The 21029-nt window shown below is 43.3% G+C and overlaps 1 protein-coding gene across 6 annotated transcripts in view; it reads left to right on the top strand.

The window, feature by feature from the left end:
* The window catches only part of FRMPD1 (FERM and PDZ domain containing 1), a 179335-nt gene that overhangs the window by 16603 nt on the left and 141703 nt on the right, over window positions 1–21029 (top strand). For 3 of the 6 annotated variants that reach the window (XM_084989848.1, XM_084989860.1, XM_084989904.1), the window contains one exon: window positions 9782–9873. The exons of the other annotated variants lie outside the window; for them this stretch is intronic. The gene's annotated coding sequence lies outside the window, so the exon portion shown is untranslated. The remainder of the gene's footprint in view (window positions 1–9781; window positions 9874–21029) is intronic. 6 annotated transcript variants of the gene reach the window in all.

Raw genomic sequence — 21029 nt, forward strand, 5'->3', positions numbered from 1 at the left:
CACAGTTCAAAGCAACACCAGATCCTTAACCCACTGAGCAAGGCCAGGGATCGAACCCACAACCTCATGGTTCCTAGTCAGATTTGTTTCCACTGTGCCATGATGGGAACTCCTTAATTAGCTCTAGTACTTGGCAGAGAACTTAAGGTGAGTAAAGAAGAAAATACCATTATGATTTTTAAAATCCTGGGAATATTTTTATTGGCCATGGGTACTGGTGTCAGAATTTCTGAGAGGGTGTGGAAACTCCCACCTTTGTCTCTGAAAGAACTGAAAATATGTGGGCGCTAGGTGTGCTCAGGAATTCGAGCTTCTGGCTCAGGGTGACTCCTTTCAAAACTGCTCCTTCCTTTTTGATGACCAAAAGTTTCCTCACCTTCTTAGAAAAATGCTTGTGTGATGATTCACTTGGGTTCAGAGAAGGAAGATATATAATCACTTAACTTCTTGGAGGTGTTTGGGTTAGAATCCTAGTGGACAAAGTACAAGCCAAATGTTGGTGTGGAGAAGTGTCATTTTGGGCTCTCAGCATTGAGGTGGGCCAGGAGCAAAGAAAATCTTCTCCCGAGAAATGAGAGAACCAGCCAGATGCAGAGAAAATGAAGGAAAATAGACCTCCAGGAAGAGAAGCCAGAACACAAAAACAGTAATAGTTAAATTTACTGAGTATTTGCTCTGTGCCAAGCAGGATTCCAAATCATAATGATCATCATCAGAATTATGCTATTAATAGTTCTCACACTAGCTCTCTGAGGCAGGCTCTCTTATTTCCATTTTCTAAATGGAAAACTCAGGTACAGAGAGGTTAAATATTCACCCAAGGAAAATCAGGTGGTAATTGTAGAGCTACGATACAAATCCAGGCAGTTGGGCTGCAGAGTCATTGCTGTTAACCACCCATGCCCTGCTGCACGTATAACCTTTCAAGGTCGTGTACAACTCTCATTCTGTATCTTCAGCATCTAGTTTTGCACAGGGAAAGTGATGGGCTTTGTTTAGTGCTAAACTGAATGGAAACCAGCAGACTCAGCCCGTGCTCACCTGGAGTCTGTGGGAGGCTCTCTTTGGCTCAGCACAATACTTAAGAGAAGCAGAATGCTAGCCAATCCTTGGAGGCTGGGAACAGAAGCCCAGTCCAGCCACTTGGCAAGGGATCACGGGAAGGATTCCCCCTCACTGCCCAGAAATGGGAAGGAAAACCATGGGTATCCAGGAGCCCAGAACTGGGGGACTGTGAGGAAGCAGCCTGCTGGTTCCATAGCACATGCTGAGAGCTCACCCCTTCCCCGGTTGCTGGCGACTGTGGACACAGAATTGGACTGGACACATTCCACACCCTAGAGGAGCTCCATGCTGGGATTGGGAAGGGTTGTCTATCTGATAGGACCCAGGAGATTGCCTTAGGACCCCTGTGATGCTTTGTAGGGCCAGAAAAGATTCATTCTTAATCCTGTTTTCTCTCTTGTGAAGTTTTAAACATTCAGTTCACTGCCACTAAATGGATTCGGGAGATAAGTTATATAACTTTCAGACTCCTGGGTGAACTTTCTGGATCAAGGATGCAGGGCGAAAGTGGTGGCAAGGCTAGGTAGACAGAACTTGGGAAAGGGTTCTGCGATTAAAATGGCTAGAGAGGAGTTCCCATCGTGGCTCAGTGGAGACGAATCTAAGAACCATGAGGTTGCAGGTTTTTTCCCTGGCCTCACTCAGTGGGTTAAGGATCTGGTGTTGCTGTGAGCTGAGGTGTAGGTCGCAGACTCGGCTCAGATCTGGCGTTGCTGTGGCTCTGGTGTGTAGGCTGGCATCTACAGCTCTGATTCCACCCCTAGCTTGGGAACCTCCATATGCTGTGGGTGTGGCCCTAAAAAGCAAAAAAAAAAAAAAAAGGCCTAGAGAGGTTGCTGGGTAAGAGAAAGGAGAAAAAAAAAGACACATGTTCTTGCATTCATAAAACACTAGGACCCATTTATCCTGGTAGAGAGGAGAGGCCATTTATTCTCTGTGTTAGCCATGGATCCTTCTTTTGGGTGAAGTCCCTTGAGTGATGATGAAATTTTTGTAGGCAAGGCACTCATTTGGTGATGAGTAATGAAGGTGATGCCTGGTTTGCCTTGATACTCCCAGTTTATGCTTGTTATACTGGTGGCATTATTCATATTGCCTTGTTTCACTCTAAAAAGTGTCCTGGTTTGGATAGTACATTTTATGGTCATGCTTCCTGTGGACCAAAAAACACCTGCATTTTTCTGGTGAGCTTGAATTCTGAATTTTAAGACCAAAGAGATGTTGGGGTATAAACACCTCTCGCTGAATAGCCTTTTCCTCTGTCACCACCATGCCTGAATATGGAAAAATCTCAACCCTTTCCTCCCTTAGCTTGGCTGGAAAATATAAAACCAAAATTTACTCTAAAATTTAATAGAAAACAAATTTTTAAAATTCCTTTAAAATAGGAAAACAGACACAGGGTACAAATTCATTAAGTTTTTACTGTAGATCACCTTGACTGTTTCCACTTAGAGTTATCAGTTCTTGGATCTATTAGCTTTCTCCACCTAGAGCTTGGGGGCTCACATCCAGACAGAGGCTGAGGTAGGGTGCTGGCAGGAAAGGATAGATGTAAGGGGGCCCCACAGCCTGCTGTTCTATGGGACCCTGAGGTGTTAGTCCTGAGGGAAGGGAGAGAGGAGAGTTATTTTCTCACGTGGAACCTTCCCCACCCCCCAACTCTACCCCAGAGATCTGCCTGAAACATAATCACTGTGAATATAGTAATTATTAGAAACTTGCAAAAGAATCAAGGAGAAGGAATGAATTTGGTGTTCCATGAAGTTTAATTGAGCATCACCCTATTAATTAGCAGCAATCAGCTCAGTTTATATGGCCTCATTTACAGATGGAAGGAACACAGATTTGAGGAAGATGCCTTTCTTATGTGTCCTTTGCTCTCTCTCTCCTCACTAGTGCAACTGCTCATGTCTGGTTTGTTGTGCTGCTATTGCTAAATCCATCAAATGAGACCTGTGACTGCACTTGACCTTAGTCATCTATTTGTTACGGAAGCATTTTTGGATTGTTTGAACTACTTCATCACCTCTTTCCTTTGGATACAGATGGAGATTAGAGGGAATATTAATAGACAATTATTGAGCTTTAGACCTGTCATAGATGTTGAAGAGAATTATAGTCAAAATTTATAGAGATGTAAAAAGAATGAGACGTTGTCAAGGAATCATAGTCAAAATTCAAAGAGATGTAAAAAGAATGAGACGTTGTTTAGGTTTTGATGTTAGAAACTCATTGCTTCAAACATCTAGAAGTGTATAATAAAATTGTGCTAGCTCTTGTTTCCACTTTCCTAACATATAACAACTAAAGATCATTGACTCAATTAATAAGAGATAGCAAGGGTGTGCTTCTTCAAGGAAAGTGCCCCTAACCTTGCTGTTTCAGGAAGACATGGGTCATAGATTTTGTGAATCGGTTTTTAAAAAGCCCAGATGAGCTTGTGACCAGCAATAACTTCTGTAGCTATTAAAGTCAAGACAGGGTAGTCAATCAGTTCTCATGCTTCCTTCATGTCACATTCATGTCCCAGGGGACACATGAATGGGCTGGGAATGTTTTCCCTGCAAGGTCCTTGCTGATACTTGATTTCCTCTGATAAACTGTCTCATTCTTCAAGTCAAATCCTCTTCAAAACAAAATAAATTCTGAGTTGATGAAATAACACACTGATGATTTAAGAACCATGATATAGCCTACCTGTGAACACTATTAAATGTGTGCCGATGCCTTCCAAATTTTAAATCTGGGGGATAGAGACCAATTCCAAAGCCACTTCCATTGAAAGAAACCTTGTTTTCATTTGCAAATCATGCTTAAGAACTGTCACTAGAAACAACTTACAAGCAACCATACTAATAACTTGAGGTAATGATAGAAATACTGAGAGTATTTGTTCTAATAAAAACAATGGTTAAATGTGAGGGCATATTGTATACCAGGTCTTGCCCCAAGAGCTTTACATGCATTGTCTTGTTTAATCTTCCCAATAAGTATTCTTTTTTGTTGTTGTTGTTGTTGTTGTTGTTGTTGTTGTTGTTGCTATTTCTTGGGCCGATCCTGCGGCATTTGGAGGTTCCCAGGCTAGGGGTCGAATCAGAGCTGCAGCCGCCAGCCTACGCCAGAGCCACAGCAACACGGGATCCGAGCCGCGTCTGCAACCTACACCACAGCTCAGGGCAACACCGGATCGTTAACCCACTGAGCAAGGGCAGGGACCGAACCCGCAACCTCATGGTTCCTAGTCGGATTCGTTAACCACTGCGCCACGACGGGAACTCCCCAATAAGTATTCTTACGTAGGCATTATATTACTATTATAATTTTACAGATGAATAATTCCACAGTCCAACCTCTCTCCAGAATTCACGACCAGACTTTTGACTGTCTGCTCAACATCTCTGTTTGGATATTTAGCAGGCATCTCAAGCTTAAAGTGTCCAAACTTGGCTGCTAATATTCCCCTTCTCTTTCTCCTTCTTCCAGTAAACTTGCACCCATTCAGTCTTCCTCATCCCAGGTATTGGCAGCTCCACCTTTCAGGTTGCTCAGGCTAAAAACTGTGGCGTCATCTTTGACTGTGTGCAGGCGCCACAACCCATCTGGTTAGCAAATCCTGACACTGTACCTTCAAATTATATCAGAATCTTACCACGTCTCACTCATCCACTGCTGCTACCTGGGTTCAAACTACTGTCCTCTCTCCCCTGGATGACTGCAGTAATCTGCATCTGCCCCTTTTAGTCCATCCTCATTACAGTAGCCAGACTACCCCTGTTGAAATGCAAGTTCAAAACCCTCCAGTGGCTTCCCATCCGACTCAGAGTGGAAATCAAATCCTCATCAGGGGCCAGCTTCTTTTTTGATCTTTAACTTGAGTTCACAGACAGACCCTGAATTTTATGCTGTATTTTGTGCGTATGTGAATCTATGCATCATTCTGGGAAAGCCTATGCAGTGGTCAGCAGATTCTCGAGGACTCAAAATCTCCCTAAGAATAATTGCTTGGAGGAAACCTCATCCTTGAAAATCCATTTTAAAGAAGGCATTTATTCAACAGTTCCCTTCATGGCTCAGTGGTTGACGAACCTGGACTAGAATCCGTGAGGATGTGGGTTTGATCCCTGGCCTCGCTCAGTGGGTTAAGGATCCAGTGTTGCTGCGAGCTATGGTGTAGGTCGCGGATGTGGTTTGGATCCCATGTTGCTATGGCTGCAGCCGTAGGCCGGCAGCTGTAGCTCCGATTTGACCCCTAGCCTGGGGACTTCCATATGCCATGGGTGCGGCCCTAAAGAAAAAAAAGAAAAGGAAGGCATTTATTCAAGTTATAAAATGATTTGGAGAGGATTCTTTGACAAAAGGAGTTGCTGGAATTGTTTTGTGCATTTACAATATAGTGAAATCAATGATTAAATATATGCACCTATTTCAGTAGACTCTTTGTGACCCAGGAGTTTCGGTTCTAAGAGGATTCAGAGTAAATATAACTACAATAGAATCTATGTGTAACAAATAGATGTTTGAGCCCCTAGCTAAAGTTCTCTTATTTCAAATAATATCAAACCTGTATGTACAGGCCTGTTATATGTAAGGTGTTGTATTTGGAAACATTTTTGACATTTTTTCAGTACAGAGAGCCTAAGGGCATAGCTTGGCACAGAGTAAACCCTTGATATCTGTCTTCTGTATGCTCTTCTCCCTCTATCCCTCATCCTAGAATTTGTAGCATTTCACAGATTTGCAAATTGTAAAATGAGATTGGACCTAAAGTGATTTTCTCCGTAAAGGAAGAGACCAGCAGTGATTGCAGTGGATCAGCCTGGATATGGGCTCTTGAGTGGCTGAGATTCCAACACTCAATCATCTTTTGCCTTATTCCCTCAACCATTTATAGACTAGAAACCCTGACCTGTATCCCAGGGGTGTTATGTGGATTAATCAGTAAGCCATAATTAGTTTCGAAGTAAACATTAATTAGTGTTTTCACAGTCGGTTCTGGTCTGGGTTTCTGACCTGGACAGAGAACCTGCTCACGGAGTGGCCTCTGTAGGGGTTCAAAGAACCCCACAAACCCAAGAGGGCTGTGTCCTTCTTTGATGCTAGGAGTCTTCAAAGTGTTGCAAAGCACTTGTTCTCATGCTAGAGAGGTATCCTGTTTGTAAGGAACTCCAGGGGACCTGCTCTCCATCGCCAACACCATGATGGCTGCCATGGGGCAGAGGCTGCAGGATTGTTCTTCACAGGCCCAGAGGGCATAACCAGGAGCAGTGGGGAGGCAAATGTTAGCCCAAGAGTAGGAAGAACTGTAACAGATGGAGCAGTTCAACTATGGAACCAATGCCCGAAAAAGCAGAGAGTTCTTACCAGCCATGGAAACATTCTAGGAAAGGCTAGATACTTTTTCTTTTCAAATAATTTATTGATTAATTACCTAACCTGTGCAGGGTGTTATGCTGGGTTCTGGAGGGACCCAAAGGTGAACTAGACAAGTCCTATGTTCTTAGCACAGATGTAAGAAGGAAGATAAAATCCATCCATCCAATGAATATGTAGTCATCCCTCAGTATTCATGGGAGACTAGTTGCAGGACCTCTGCCCCCACCCAACTGATACCAAAATCCAAATACGCTCAAGTTCCTTACAGTATAGTCTGTATAAAATAGTACAGTCTGGGATTTCCTGTCGTGGCACAGTGGTTAACAAATCCAACTAGGAACCATGAGGTTTCGGGTTCGATCCCTGGCCTTGCTCAATGGGTTGGGGATCCAGCATTGCCATGAGCTGTGGTGTAGGTTGCAGACATGGCTCAGATCTTGCGTTGCTGTGGCTCTGGCGTAGGCCGGTGGCTATGGCTCCTATTAGACCCCTAGCCTGGGAATCTCCATATGCCGCGGAAGCGGCCCTAGAAAAGGCAAAAAAGACAAAAAAAAAAAAAATTAGTACAGTCTGCCCTCCATGTCTGTGGATGTGGAACCATTACATATGTAGGGCCAACCATATATTGAGGCCTCATAGCACTGGGTGCTATACAGCACTGAACAATACAAAGATTTTTGTGTCTTACAGGTGGTAGATGAGATTGACAATAAGAACCCCTAAAGCGGAGTTCAAATCTGATTAGCATCATGAGGATGCAGCTTTGATCCCTGGCCTTGCTCAGTGGGTTAAGGATCCAGTGTTGTCATGAGCTGTGGTGTAGGTTGCAGACGTGGCTCAGATCCTGTATTGCTGTAGCTATGGTGCAGGCCAGCAGCTATAGCTCCCATTCAACCCCTAGCTTGGGAACTTAAATATGCTGCGGGTGTGGCCCTAAAAAGGCAGAAAAAAAAAATCCTTAAAGCATGAAGTTAATGTTAGCCTTTGAGAATGCAACTAGGAAAAGTTAACATGAAACAAAATCAGTTACCTAATGGGGATGTACTTAAAACCAAGATAGCTTAAGTAAAACAAATCATAGCAACTGTGATGACTGTTAGTGTAAAGAAGGTAATCTGCCTGGATCTAGAGGTCAGGGAATCAGAGGGAAAATATTTGCAGATTTGTTCCTAGCATGATCTGAATACAGGATCATAGACCAGGGATTGAGGACATCAGGCTGTCATAGCTCACGACACTAGCCATTGAAATCATACAACTCATACTCTTCCAAGAACCTCTTTCTATTCTCCTGGCTGGCTCCTACTTACTGTCAGGTTTTAACTTAATGTAACTTTCCTGGAAAAGCCTCATTTGTACTCTCATAGTGCTATGTGTGTCTTCTGCTTGGCACTTATCACATCTATAATTTATTGTTTCTTAGCATCTGTCTTTTCCACTAGACCAGAAACTGCATGAGGCCAGAAGCCCCGTCAGTCTTACTCACCCCTGTATCCCATTGCCTGGCACGCAGAGGCCCTCAGTAAATATTTTTTAAATGACTGGATAAATAAAAGACAGAATGAATCTGATTTTCCAGGAAGATTTCCTATAAGGGAAGAATTCTCTGAGCAGAGAGATGAGTTTTATTTCTGGAATTCTTGGAGACCTCATTTACAGCAGAAGTCTAACATAAGGGAGAAATGTGAGTGAACAGGAAACAGGCTCTGGGACTTCAGAGATGGAATAGCAATCAAGGAAGTAATTATGTAAGAGCAGGCACCTGGCCTGAGTATTGAATCAAAAATGGGATCTGGCATGTGAAGCTGAGAGGTGGAGGAAAAAAGGTTATTCTAGCCAGAGATGGGCAGCAAGAATAGAGATCAGGTTTGGAATGCAGAGGGCATGGAGGGCAGTAATGGGACATAACATGGGAAAGGCAGGCTGAGATCCCACTGAGATAGGCAGGATAAAGGGTTTGGACTTAGACATCTGTTTGCAGGCTTTGCCTTAAAGGGGATCCCTGCACTGCATGGGGTGGGGGTCAGTTCCTTTTGTAGTGTCCCAAAAGGTATGGCACAGATAACAACAAGGACTAGGTGACTCCAGGAGAAGGCCAACTGACTGTCTCCCTAAAGATCCTCAGAGTGGGATGTAATAGGCTGTAATTGTGGGATCTCATAGGGTCCAGGTTCTGGCCCTTTGCCTGTCAGACTCAGAAATCTGATTATCAGCACTCAAAGACAAATCTAAGCTCATAAGGCTATTATATATAACCAAGATGCTAATTTAGTAATTCACAAGGAAAATTAGCCTTAGGTAGCAAATGCTAAAGTTATGACAAGAACAGTCTAGCCCTGTAAGCAGACCACAAAAGTCATACTCTGATCAGGTATCAGTTTGTTAACTCACAAGAAATATATTGCCCAAGGATGCCTAAGTTCAGTGGTGTGGTAGTCATTTCCTGTAGGTGGTTCTGTGTGGGAAGCCAAACTACCATCAGTTGCTTGATTCATGGCTCAGCGGTTAACAAACCTGACTAGCATCCATGAGGATGTGGATTCAATCCCTGGCCTTGTTCAGGATCCAGTGTTGCCATGAGCTGTGGTACAGGTGGCAGGTGCAGCTTGGATCTGGTGTTGCTGTGCCTGTGGTGGAGGCCAACAGCTACAGCTCTGATTCAACCCCTAGCCCGGGAACCTCCATAGGCTGCAAGTGTGGCCCTAAAAAGACAAAAAAGAAAAAGAAAAAAAAGAAAGAAAGAATGTTTTGAGATATCTGACTTAGTCCTCTATAATAGGCACGTACTTGCCATCAGAACTACCTAGATCATCTTTTTAATCAGAACCCTTCTTTCCTGGATGGTATTAGACGGGCAACACCAAGATTGCTTGTCTGACCTCCTTTCCTTGCATTTTCATGGCTGGCCAACCTCCCTTCTGACTGATGCTTCCCTTCATTAGCTATATTAACACTTTAAATCAGGTTTCTTCAGGTTCTGCTGGTCTGAGAACCATTCAGTCTCTTTAGGGTGACTTAGCAAATCTCCCCTGAAATCAATGTTGTGTTAATGTCCCAACTTAACTCTCAGAGGACAATCTCATTTCTCATTTTTTCAGGGTCACTCACTGTTGCCCCTAGTACTGATAAAACTTTCCAGCCTCAAGATTCTAGGGCACCCCAAGCCTCCAATAGCTAAGAACTGTCTTATTTAACATCGTCAGAATTTCACAAACTAGATAAAACCTCAGTGACAATAACACTCTCCATTCCATTCATGTGCCCCTTTGCCATCAAAACACTTGTTCACATCTGTTATTTTTCCCCATCAGTCTAAGATGGAGCTCTTTACCTCTGGCAGGAATTGGAATTGCTCATGGTCACAGTTAACAAGAGGGAGAAACAGATCTCAGAACCCAGGCGACTTTCAAGTACATCCTACTGCTTCACCAAGTAAGAGGAGATAATTTTCTTTTAAATTCTATGTACGTTGGAAAGAAAAATCAAATTACACTGATGTCTAATTTATCCATTTGAATGTCAAGTAGAGAAGTCAGGTGCTAAGGCTTAGCATGAAAGCCATGATGGAGAATTTTAGTATCAGACCCAGGGCTTGATCAGCAGTAGATACACCCAATTCCAAACAGAACAATGGGATTAGACAGACTCCTGTAGGCAGGAGCAGTAGGAACAAAGGCCAAATCACAGACTGGAGGGCCAATGGTGAGCCCAGAAAAGCGGGGACTGGTATCCTTGAGGGATATTGTCACCAAGTCACAGGGGAGATGTGGTGAATGGCTCCTCTTGGCCTTTCTAGAATCAAAACACTCTTCCCTCTAAGTATTGCTGGATATGAAGGATACATTGTCACTCTTTGCCCCAGACTTTACACAGCCCACCTCCCTTCGTGATAATGACCTATTAATGACCACCTCCCTGTCCCAGGTTGGGGCTATGGACATTATTTTGCTCATAACAACCTTGAAGATTGTATTGCCTCCAACTACACCCAAGAAACTGTAACCCTTAGAGGTTAAGTAACTTGTCCAAGGTCACTCACTAATATGTGTTGGAGATGGGTTCTAAGGAAGGTCTGTTTAGATGTAAAACTCAGGTTTTTCCCCATTGTGCCAAGCTGACCCTTGATACATTCATGTCTCAAAATGAGATGTTACAGTTCAGGCCTCTTTTATCCTCCAGTACTGCTAGCCAGAGTGATGAGAACAAAGAGACAAGAGAGATGCAGGAGAGTGTTGCATTCAGTACAACATGCGAATGGAATACATGCTAGAGCCAGACTGCCTGGATCCAAATTCTGGCTTCATCATCTGCCAGCTTTGTGACCCAAGGCAAGTCTTTCCTCTCTGTGCCTATTTCCTCACTTGTAAGGTGAGGATAATAATAGTACGCACTAAAAAAAGTTTTTTAAAATAGTAGGCTTTTGTGGAATTAATAATCCCACATTATGGGATTGTTGTGAGAATCAAATGTGTTAACACAACTATAATGCTTAGAAGAGTGTCTGGCACATAGTAAATACTCAATAATCACTACCTTTTTATTAAACTGAGGTCTTGACCTCAATGTAGCCTGACCTCCCTTCATTGGATTTGGAAGACACTGCAACCTCATTAATTCCATAACTCTAAACCATCTCTTGAGGAGGATTACTTCCTAGATGGGTCATCTTAGCTATGTGAATGAATCATCTTAACCATTTTAACAGATCCCTACTGATGCAAAGGTCAGACTTCATCTGGAATTCTAGGGTTACACCATGCATGGTCCCTATACTTTGCTTCTGCTCTACCTTCTCCCCCCTTGCCTAGAAATGCCTGCCTAAAGGGACCAGCGAGTTTACTGGAGATTTGCCTTGCTGTGGGTACCAGCAGCCCTCAGGTCGTTAGCACTCCCCAGAGAGCCCATTCCTTGCTTGCTTTGTAGCTCAGCAGGCTCCTGAGTCTTCTCAGCCAGTGAGGTTCCAGATGCCTGAGGTGGCAGGAAAGGGTGGGGCAGCCCCAGTTGGCTCCAGAAAGGAAACCAGCTCTGTCCACACAGACAGCTGCAGACCAATTAAAATGGTGCGTAAGCTAATTCAGGACTGTGAATGAGGTGCCACATAAATGCCAGATAACAACAGCCTTGGCAGGAACCTTCTATGACTTGCAACTGGATGACTTGGGTGACGGTATTACAACAAAAAGGACAACAATCTGCAAGACATAAATTCAAACTTTCGAATTAAGTCTCTTTTTTTTGGTCTTTTTAGGGCCGCCCCTGCAGCATATGGAGGTTCCCAGGCTAGGGGTCGAATCGGAGCTTTAGCCGCTGGCCTACACCACAGCCACAGCAATGCCAGATCCAATCCACGTCTGTGACCTACACCATAGCTCACGCCCACGCTGGATCCTTAACCCACTGAGCGAGGGCAGGGATCGAATCTTCATCCTCATGGTTACTAGTCAGATTCACTTCCACTGTGCCATGAAGGGAACTCTTCAAACAGAATCTTTAATATAGTTTATTTAATTTCGGAAGTCTTTATGAAATGTAAATAGGGTGGGAAACAGTGTTGGACATTATGGGGGCACAAATGGATGATGTTCAGTCCCTGACTCAAGGGTACCAGTTCCCTCTTTACTCCCACTTCTCACTGGTACCTATAGTTTCTCCCACATGGACTATTGTAATCATCCCTTAACTGGTCTCCCCATCTCTATGTTTCCTCAGCCATATCCATACAAACCAACTTCGGTCACATAACTCTTCCCACGGCCTACCCATTAAATGCAAACATCTTAGCAATATTAAAGATTGGTCCAAATTAACCTTTCCAGGTCTGTCTCTAAATACACTGCTCTCCTCCATGCCAGCCTTGTTGGTCTAATACTGTTCCCTCAAACACAGTCTTCATTTTCTCTCCCATCTTCCTACTTTTCCAGCATAACTTCCTTTCCATTTCCAACTGCAGAGATCTTGCCCCCCTTTCAAAACTCCTCTCCAGGGCCACATCTTCCCTAAAGCATTCCATGATGTTGGTCCCTCTTATGGGGTGTCATCGGTGCCCACATTATCCTCCATTGCACTTGGTTTATCCTCCTCTCCTATCTCAGTTTTCTTCCAGAGAGTCTCCCTCACCCCCAAAGAACTAGCCCTGGAATTGGCTTTGTTATTTTCCTCTCCCAGAGCAGAGCTAGCACAGTACTCACGTGGAGTGAATTATACTGAATGGAATGAGGGAGATAAACCCAGCCCAAAGTGACTCATAGAAGCCAAAATGCCAAAAAGGTTCTTTGACAGAGCCCTAGAGTGGAACAGAATTCAGGTCGGAGTGGGGATGGATGTATTCCAAACAGGAAAGACTGGGAAAGGTTTCGTTTTTTCATGTAAACCTTCCCTGATTTCTCCTCCTCTGCGATGTGTGTCTTTCCTATACCTGTCCCCCACCGTGGTGTTCACAACCTAGTATTGTAATTGTTTCCCTGTTTTTCCGATTTATCTACTAGACTAGAAGATCCTTGAGGGCAGGGACCAAATCTTAACTGGTCTCCCCATCTCTATGTTTCCTCAGCCATATCCATACAAACCAACTGAGATAGGAGAGGAGGATAAACCAAGTGCAATGGAGGACTTGCTGTTATATTCTTGTATCTAGCCCAGTGAATATTTGTAGGAGGAGGAAAAAGAGGGTGGGAGAGAGGGAAGGAAGGATTCATTAATGGTGGAGGAAGGTAAAGGCTACAAAGGAACTGAATCCAAAAAGGTACAGTCAGATGGGGGGACCCTGCCACACTGTCTTGGTGGATTAGCTTGCTAAAATGAAGGTGCCAGTATTACATACTGCTTTTTGTAGGTGCTAATTGGCCCTGAGTAAATAAGGAAAAAATCCCTGAACTCCCAGATCCTTTTGTCTCCCACTTCCCTGCCCCATCCTGGAATTGGCACTGTGATACTTTCCTCAATAGAAGAGAAGAGGCAGTTGGCAGCTGCAATCCATCCCTGCTCTGTGACAGAGGGTCATTATGATTGCTGGAGCTCCCACTAACACAAAGACCAGTCGAAGGGCCACTTAAGGTAGCTCTTAAAAAAAAATCAACAGCTTCCAGATAATGCTGAAATTCCTTTTCCCTCATTTATACACAAATAGGCAAAATTCGGAGTCAAACATTTGCTTCTATCCTCCTCCAGCCAGAGTACCATGGCGTAGTGGTGGGGGCAGTGGTCCTGGCATTGCTGAGAGCCAGGCGTGTTTCACCAGTTACAAGACGCAACTTAAGACAAGTGCCTTAATCACCGAGGCTTATTTTCCTCAGCTATAAAATAGGAATAAATATTATCTTCTTCACAGGACTGTTGTGAGAATTAAATAGCAAGTACCGTAAATAACTTAGTGCAAAGAGAAAGCCCTACATAAATGTTAGCTGTTGATCATCATGATTATTTAAAAACAACAACAACAACAAAAAAACTATTTAGGGTAAGGATTCAATGGCTTAGTGAAGTAGACAGCTGTTATGTGTTTCAGAAATCCTGTTAGAGATTCCAGTTGTCTGGTTGGGTAGCTTTAGAGCACTTGATATTCCTTTCACCCCCTGTTTTTAATTTTATCCCATTCACATGCTTGTATTTATATTGACAGAGTTTTGTTGTTTCTTAGCAATAATTAAATTCCTTACTGGTCCCTATTTATCCTAAGCTTCTTTCCTACTACCTCAGGCCCTGCTAGGAACACATGATAAAGCACCTTCTTCGCTATAACATTTTAAAGATGTTTGCAGTAGTTTTGCAAGGACTTTGCAACATGAATAACCCAAATCCAAATAGACGACATTCTAGGCTTTAGGTTAAAAAAATTACCATACTTGTAAATCTTTGAAGTTAGAACACTTCCTCATACCATACACAAAAATAAACTCAAAATGGCTTAAAGATTTACATATAAGACATGGCATCACAAAACTCCTAGAAGAGAACATAGGCAAAACATTCTCTGACATAAATTACACTAATGTTGTCTTAGGTCAGTCTCCCAAGGCAATAGAAATAAAAGAAAAAGTAAACAAATGGGACCTAATCGAACTTACAGGCTTTTGCACAGCAAAGGAAATCATAAACAAATAAAAGACCACTTACCGACTGTGAGAAAATATTTGCATTTAAATGATGAGATCAGCAAGGGCTTAATTCCCAAAATATACAACCAGCTCATATCCTCAATAACAAAAAGACATCCCAATCAAAAAATGGTCAGAAGACCTAAAGAGACATTTCTCTGAAGAAGACATACCAATGGCCAGTAGGCACATAAAAAGATGCTCAACATTACTAATTATTTGAGAAACGCAAATGAAAACCACAATGAGGTATCATCTCATACTTGTTAGAGTGGCCATCATCAAAAAAGCTATAAAAAATAAATGCTGAACAGGGTGTAGAGAAAAGGGAGCCCTTCTATACTGTTAATGGCCATTTAAGTTGGTGCAGCCACTATGGAAAATAGTAAGGAAGTTCCTCAGAAAACTAAAAATAGAGTAACCATACGAGTAATATAGTAACCATACGAGTAATAGAGTAACCATACTAGTAATAGAGTCATCATACGAGTAGTAGAGTAACCATGTGATTCAGAATCCCCCTCCTGGGCATATACCCAGACAAAACCATAATTAGGAAAGATACTCGCACCCCAGTGTTCTTTGCAGAACTATTTACTGTAGCCAGAACATGGATACAACCTAAATGTTCACTGACAGATGAATGGATAAAGAAGATGTGGTACATATACACAATAGAATATCACTCAGCCATAAAAAGAATGAAATATTGCCGTTTCCGGCGACATGGATGGACCTAGACGTTATCATACAAGTGAAGTTAGAGACAGACAAATATCATATGGTATCATTTATATGTGGAACCTAAAAATTGGTGCACATGAACTTATTTACAAAACAGAAACAGACTCATAGAAAAGGGGAAAGATGTTGGGAGGGATAAATTAGGAATTTGGGATTAGCAGGTACAAACAATTACATATAAAATAAACAACAATGTCCTACTGTATAGCACAGGGAACTATATTTAATATCTTGTAATAAATAAAAATGAAAAGACTCTGAAAAAGAAAAATTATGTATGTATAGCTGAATCACTTTGCTGTACCCCAGAAATTAACACAACATTGTAAATCAACTATACTTCAATTAAAAAAATTACTATGCCTGTCAGATAATCTGACATCCAATATTTTCATTATTGTAGTTTTTTATTTTAAATTTGCTTGTTATCCATTTGGGTACAGAAAGTGAAAGCATTTTCTCACATGTATCTACAATGACAGCTAGAAATTTGTGGGGAAAGAGAAAGGGAGAGAGAAAAATTGATTCCTCATCATAACACTTGATGACAAGAAGGTGAAGAAGAAAATAAATGAGGAAGAAGAAGTAGGGAACAGGAGAGATTGCTCTGGGGTAGACCTTCGAAAACTGTTTGCGGGGAGTTCTCGTTGTGGCTCAGTGGTTAGCGAATCCAACTAGGAACCATGAGGTTGCAGGTTCGATCCCTGGCCTTGCTCAGTGGGTTAACGATCCGGCGTTGCTGTGAGCTGTGGTGTAGGTCGAAGACGAGGCTCGGATCCTGAGTTGCAGTGGCTCTGGCGTAGGCCGGCGGCTACAGCTCCAAATAGACCCCTATCCTGGGAACCTCCATGTGCCCCAGGAGCGGCCCAAGAAATGACCAAAAAAAAAAAAGAAAAAAGAAAGAAAACTGTTTGCTGGATGTGTGAATGCCTTGTGACAGAGCGTTAGACTGAAGGTTTCCACAGAGAAGACATAATAGCTATCAGATACCCAAAGTTGTGGGGCAGACCATCCTAAAGGACTCATAGGAAGATGTGGCAGAAAAGTGGTTACATGACTCTTGCCCTGTCACCCCTATGAAGGGACAAAAGAAGTCATTCTTAGAGGCTTTTGAAGAGGATTTCTTTGGAGGGAACAGAGATTGTAAGTGCCACCTGTGGCCCCAGGGGTAAGGGATGTAGGTGCCCACCTCGCCTCACTTCACTGTAACAAGACCCCTCAGAGCTTGAGCTGTGTCCCCCCCGGGACTGGTTCTGACTCCCTCCAGTAAATTTACAGGAAAAAGGCAGGGCTAGCTAATGCTTTGACAGCAAAAGGAAGTTGCTTCTGCTGCTGGATTGGCCAGCACTGCCAGAATTGGTTCAGGCAAAGAATACTCCCGGGAGCAGATATGGGCCCTGCCGGGGAGAGCCAGTGTGGGAGGCACCTTAGATCTGTTTAATAGGGAACACAAAGAGGCCCCAGCTGAGGGAAATGCTGCAGCATTTTCGAGGGCTGGGAGTAGAAGCTCCTGCTTGAATAAGATGTTTTTGCTCAGCTCCAGGAACCCTCTCTAGTGAGAGACCACCAGAGGTGGGGGAGGGGAGCCAGTTTCTGAGGAACTCACAATAATGTCACATAAGAAAAAGTCGACCTGAGACACCTTCCAGGCCTAGAGAGCATGACACCATCTCGCCAGGGTCCCAATCAAACAGGCCCCTTTTGCCCACCTTCCCTCTCCCCCTCTCTTTCTCTAGGAGGGATTAGAAATCCCATTTGGCAAGATGGGAGTGTAAGGAGGGGAAGAGAAGATTGAGATCCTGGTTTCCCACCTGCTGAAAGCTCCCTAAACAAGCTTGGAAGTTTCTATTTCTATTACAGTTACATGGATGTGGATATTTCAATTTATTGAATTGAAACTGTTTATAACTGCTCCTTAAAGTGAAGGTAGGACTGGTGGCTTAGCAGTGGTCACTAGCCAAGGGGCTTAAGTTTCTATCTAGTGGCTGAGGAAGCTCTGTCCCCATTCCATCCCTGATAAGTTTAAAGGGCAGTGGGAGATTGAAAATAGTATTTTCATTATATTCCATGAGTTTTCGTTGTTTAACTTGTTCACTCTGGCTATAAATGAACAGATGAAAAAAAAAGAGTGTTAGTAGGAGGCTCTATGATTCAAACCCATGGCTTTTTAAAAATTTGAGGTTTTTTTTTTTTTTTTTTTTTTTTTTTTTGGTTTTTAGGGCAAAACCTGCAGCATATAGAGGTTCCCAGGCTAGAGGTCTAATCGGAGCTGTAGCCGCTGGCTTATACCACAGCCACAGCAACGCCGGATCCAAGCTGCGTCGGCAACCTACCCCACAGCTCACGGCAACGCCGGATCCTTAACCCACTGAGCGAGGCCAGGGATCAAAACTGCTAAAAGTTCCCTAAACAAGGTTAGAAGTTTCTATTTCTATTGCAGCTACATGGATGTGGATATGCAACCTCATGGTTCCTAGTCGGATTCGTTTCCACTGAGCCACAACGGGAACTCCTAAAAACTGAGTTCTTGTAACGTTTTCTCACCTTTGGAAGGTGTGTGGTTGTAGCTGGCAGATTTCTGTAGCTCTTAGCTGTACTGAGGTCCTGTATTGAAATAAACACCACCCTCCTGGTTTCCCATTACTCCAAATGCTCGTGAGTGAGGTGTGTCACCAGTGTCTGTTAGGCTCCCAACCTCCTTTTGCTCTCTCACGACATTCATGAACTGCTTAAAACCTTAGCCAGCTGTTCTGCTGAGAAGGTGCTGAGAATGCATTCATGTTCAGGTGTAGAAGAGTCAAGAGTTGGCTACATGCTTATTTCCAAGGACATTTTTACTGTAGCAGTAGAAGGGCCTGAGTTCAAAGAAAGTGATGCCTTCATGGTGGATTTGGGGCATCTACAGCAGGCAGATGTCGACAGAGATTTCTTTGGGAAGGGGGGGTCCCCAGCTCCCTGGGAACTTTGGCTCTTGGCAGATGGGGGCTGCCAAGTGCATCCCATACTCCAGCTTAACTTGCCTGAGATGGCAAATGTGAAAGCGGTTGTAAACTCTAACATACCATGCAAATGTGAGCCAGTATTATCACTATTCTTTAACAGCTGCAACTACTCCCAACAGACTGGTGAGCTTTTCTTAAAAGGTTAGTTACCCACACAGATGCTTTTGCTGTCCTTACCACATTGTCTCCTTTGGACTAGAATTTCCTGAGCACCCCAAAGAGCCAGAAGGAACTCTCACCCATCATGACTGACATAGTTGTGAAAACAAAAGATTGAGTCTCTCACAGGATATGTTTTTCCCCTTTCTCTTTGTCTGCTTCCACCTGTCCAGAAGCATTTCTGCTTCAAATCCTATCAGTCCCATCTTGCAACTGAGGCAAAACCTCCTGCCTGGTCTGAGCTTTTTTGTGTGTTGGAAATGATAAGAAACAGCTGTCCTCGGATTAATGCCATCTTCCCTGTTTTGATTCAGCCATTCAGCTTGTGGCAGCAATTGCGTGTTAGATGAATGTCTTTCTAAATTCAATCACCCCAAAATAAATACATTGCAGTAGCCTCATTAAACAAAATTGGATGCAAGGAGAGGATGGGGCTGACGGATAGGAAATGAGAAAGAAGTAGGATATTTCAAAGCCATACGCATCCAATTGCCCTTCAGATACCTCCTCTAGGACCTTATTCAGCTTTAGAACATTTAGGGTTTTTTTTTTTTTTTTCTTAAAGATGCTTATGTATAGGGTACCACTTTCTCCAAAGAGATATTTTTTAAATGGCATATGATAAAATAATATATATATATATATCTATATTAAGAGACAGTCATACAAAATAGGCAGATATGCAGATGTGTTTCTGTACAGGGTCTTATATAGGACATTTAGCTTACATTGGCCAGCTTGTTCAGGTGATCCTTCAAATATTGTAAACTTTAACCACGCAGGTGCTGAGAGTGTTAAATTGAATCCATCCATGGGTTCATTCATTCAACACATACTTCCTGAGACCTACTCTGTGCTCATCCTTAAGGTATCACCATGAACCACATAGTCTGTTGGGAATACTGCTTCGAATGGGAGGTGCAGGGTAGGAGAGATGCTCATAACAACACTAAGAGGTTCAACCTGCCAAGTGCCATAAGAAAGGGATGCAGAAAGACCCATGAGAGTTTAGAAGAGAAAGTGGTGGCTTCTGAAGAAACAGAAAAGCTTCAGGCAGGAGGCAGCATTTGGGCTGGACCTTCATGTCTGTGAACAGTTTCAAAGTCAAGGCCTTTCAAGGCTAAGGGAATGGTGTACATGAATGAAGACCATACATTTTGGTGAGGGCTTGGGGGAGGGAAGGCACAGACATGCACAGGGGAGTTGTAGGTAAGGCTGGGAACACAGTGTGCACAGCCCCTGTAGACTGGGCTAACGGCTTTGAACTTGATGCTGCTGGCCCTTGGGGACCACAGTAGGAATGATATGATCAGAACTGTGCTCCAAATTTAATCGAGTAGCAGGCTGTGTTCTGAGAACTGATTGGAGGTGGGAGGCTTTAGAGACCATCACCAAAGTTCAGGCCAGGGATAAAGAAGGGCCCAGGGTAGGGTGGTAGCAAATAAGCACAGGAGAAACAAGCATTAATTGTTAAAAGGGAACAATCAATGAGTTTGTGCCTGTGGATGTTTTAGGCTCACTGTGCTCTTCCTCTGGGCATTAGATTTCCTTTTACAGTTTAGGGCTGTGCTAGAGAGAGGTACGTGTTTTTCAGGGTCCCAGCGGGAAACAGAACCTAACTGAGGTGTGATTTTGATGATGGTACTACTTGCAGAGGAATGGGTGGGATGAAAGGGACCAACGAGACGTGGTCAGGCACCCAGGGATTAGCAAGAGTAGGAAGCTTTAGTACCCCTAAAGGGCAAAGGGAGGAAACAGCACTACCCATTTCCAATGAGAGCTGGAGCCATGGAGAGGCTGTGATTTAGGCAGGAAAGACCAAGGAGCAGGGAAGAAATACCCTTACCTTTCTCCATTGCTGCCCTTTTGTCTGCTGGTTCCTTGGATCAGCCAGGCTCAGCTGAGAATTGAAATGATAATGCAGTTACCAGGTGGGCCTTTCAGGGCACAGAGCAGGGGGAAACACAGCAGAAATAATGACGGGAGAGAAGGTAGGAGGAACAGTTGGACAATGATGTACAGTGCTGAATTGTACTATATGTGCGCTAATATTTAGTGTCCTGGAGCTTTTTAAATCCTAGAGATTTTAGACAAAGGGTTTCACCATGAAACCTGATTCCAAGAGGATCATTACCACACACTTGATAATAAATGCTAGTAATAAAATCAAAATAATGAAACACAGGCCAAGCTTGGGCGCATAATTGAACTGTTGAATCTCAGTTTGGCTGTAGAATGATGATAATTCTTGCTGTGCCTTGCATTCTGTAATTATGAAAGTAAAGTGAGAAAAAGTTGTAAAAGTGGTTTTTTAAATTAATTTTTGGCATAAATCCCTAGCAAGATGCGAAGGATGGTTCTTATCTTCTGAGATCATTCTTTTTAGTCTTTGGCACTCTCCACCCCACCAGCACCATGTCTGGCCCAGGGGGCTGTTCCATCAACATTTGCAGCACTAGGAGTTCCCGTTGCAGCTCAGCGGAAACGAATCTGAGTAGCATCCATGAGGACACAGGTTTGAGCCCTGACCGCACTCAATGGGTTAAGGATCCAGCATTGCCGTGAGCTCTGGTACAGCCTGCAGACGTGG

The sequence above is a fragment of the Sus scrofa genome, chromosome 1, assembly GCF_054392235.1.
Source record: "Sus scrofa isolate SSC_HxYL_T2T_F1_AM1 chromosome 1, Sscrofa_HxYL_maternal_Yorkshire_Landrace_v2.0, whole genome shotgun sequence".
Taxonomy (NCBI): Eukaryota; Metazoa; Chordata; class Mammalia; order Artiodactyla; family Suidae; genus Sus; species Sus scrofa.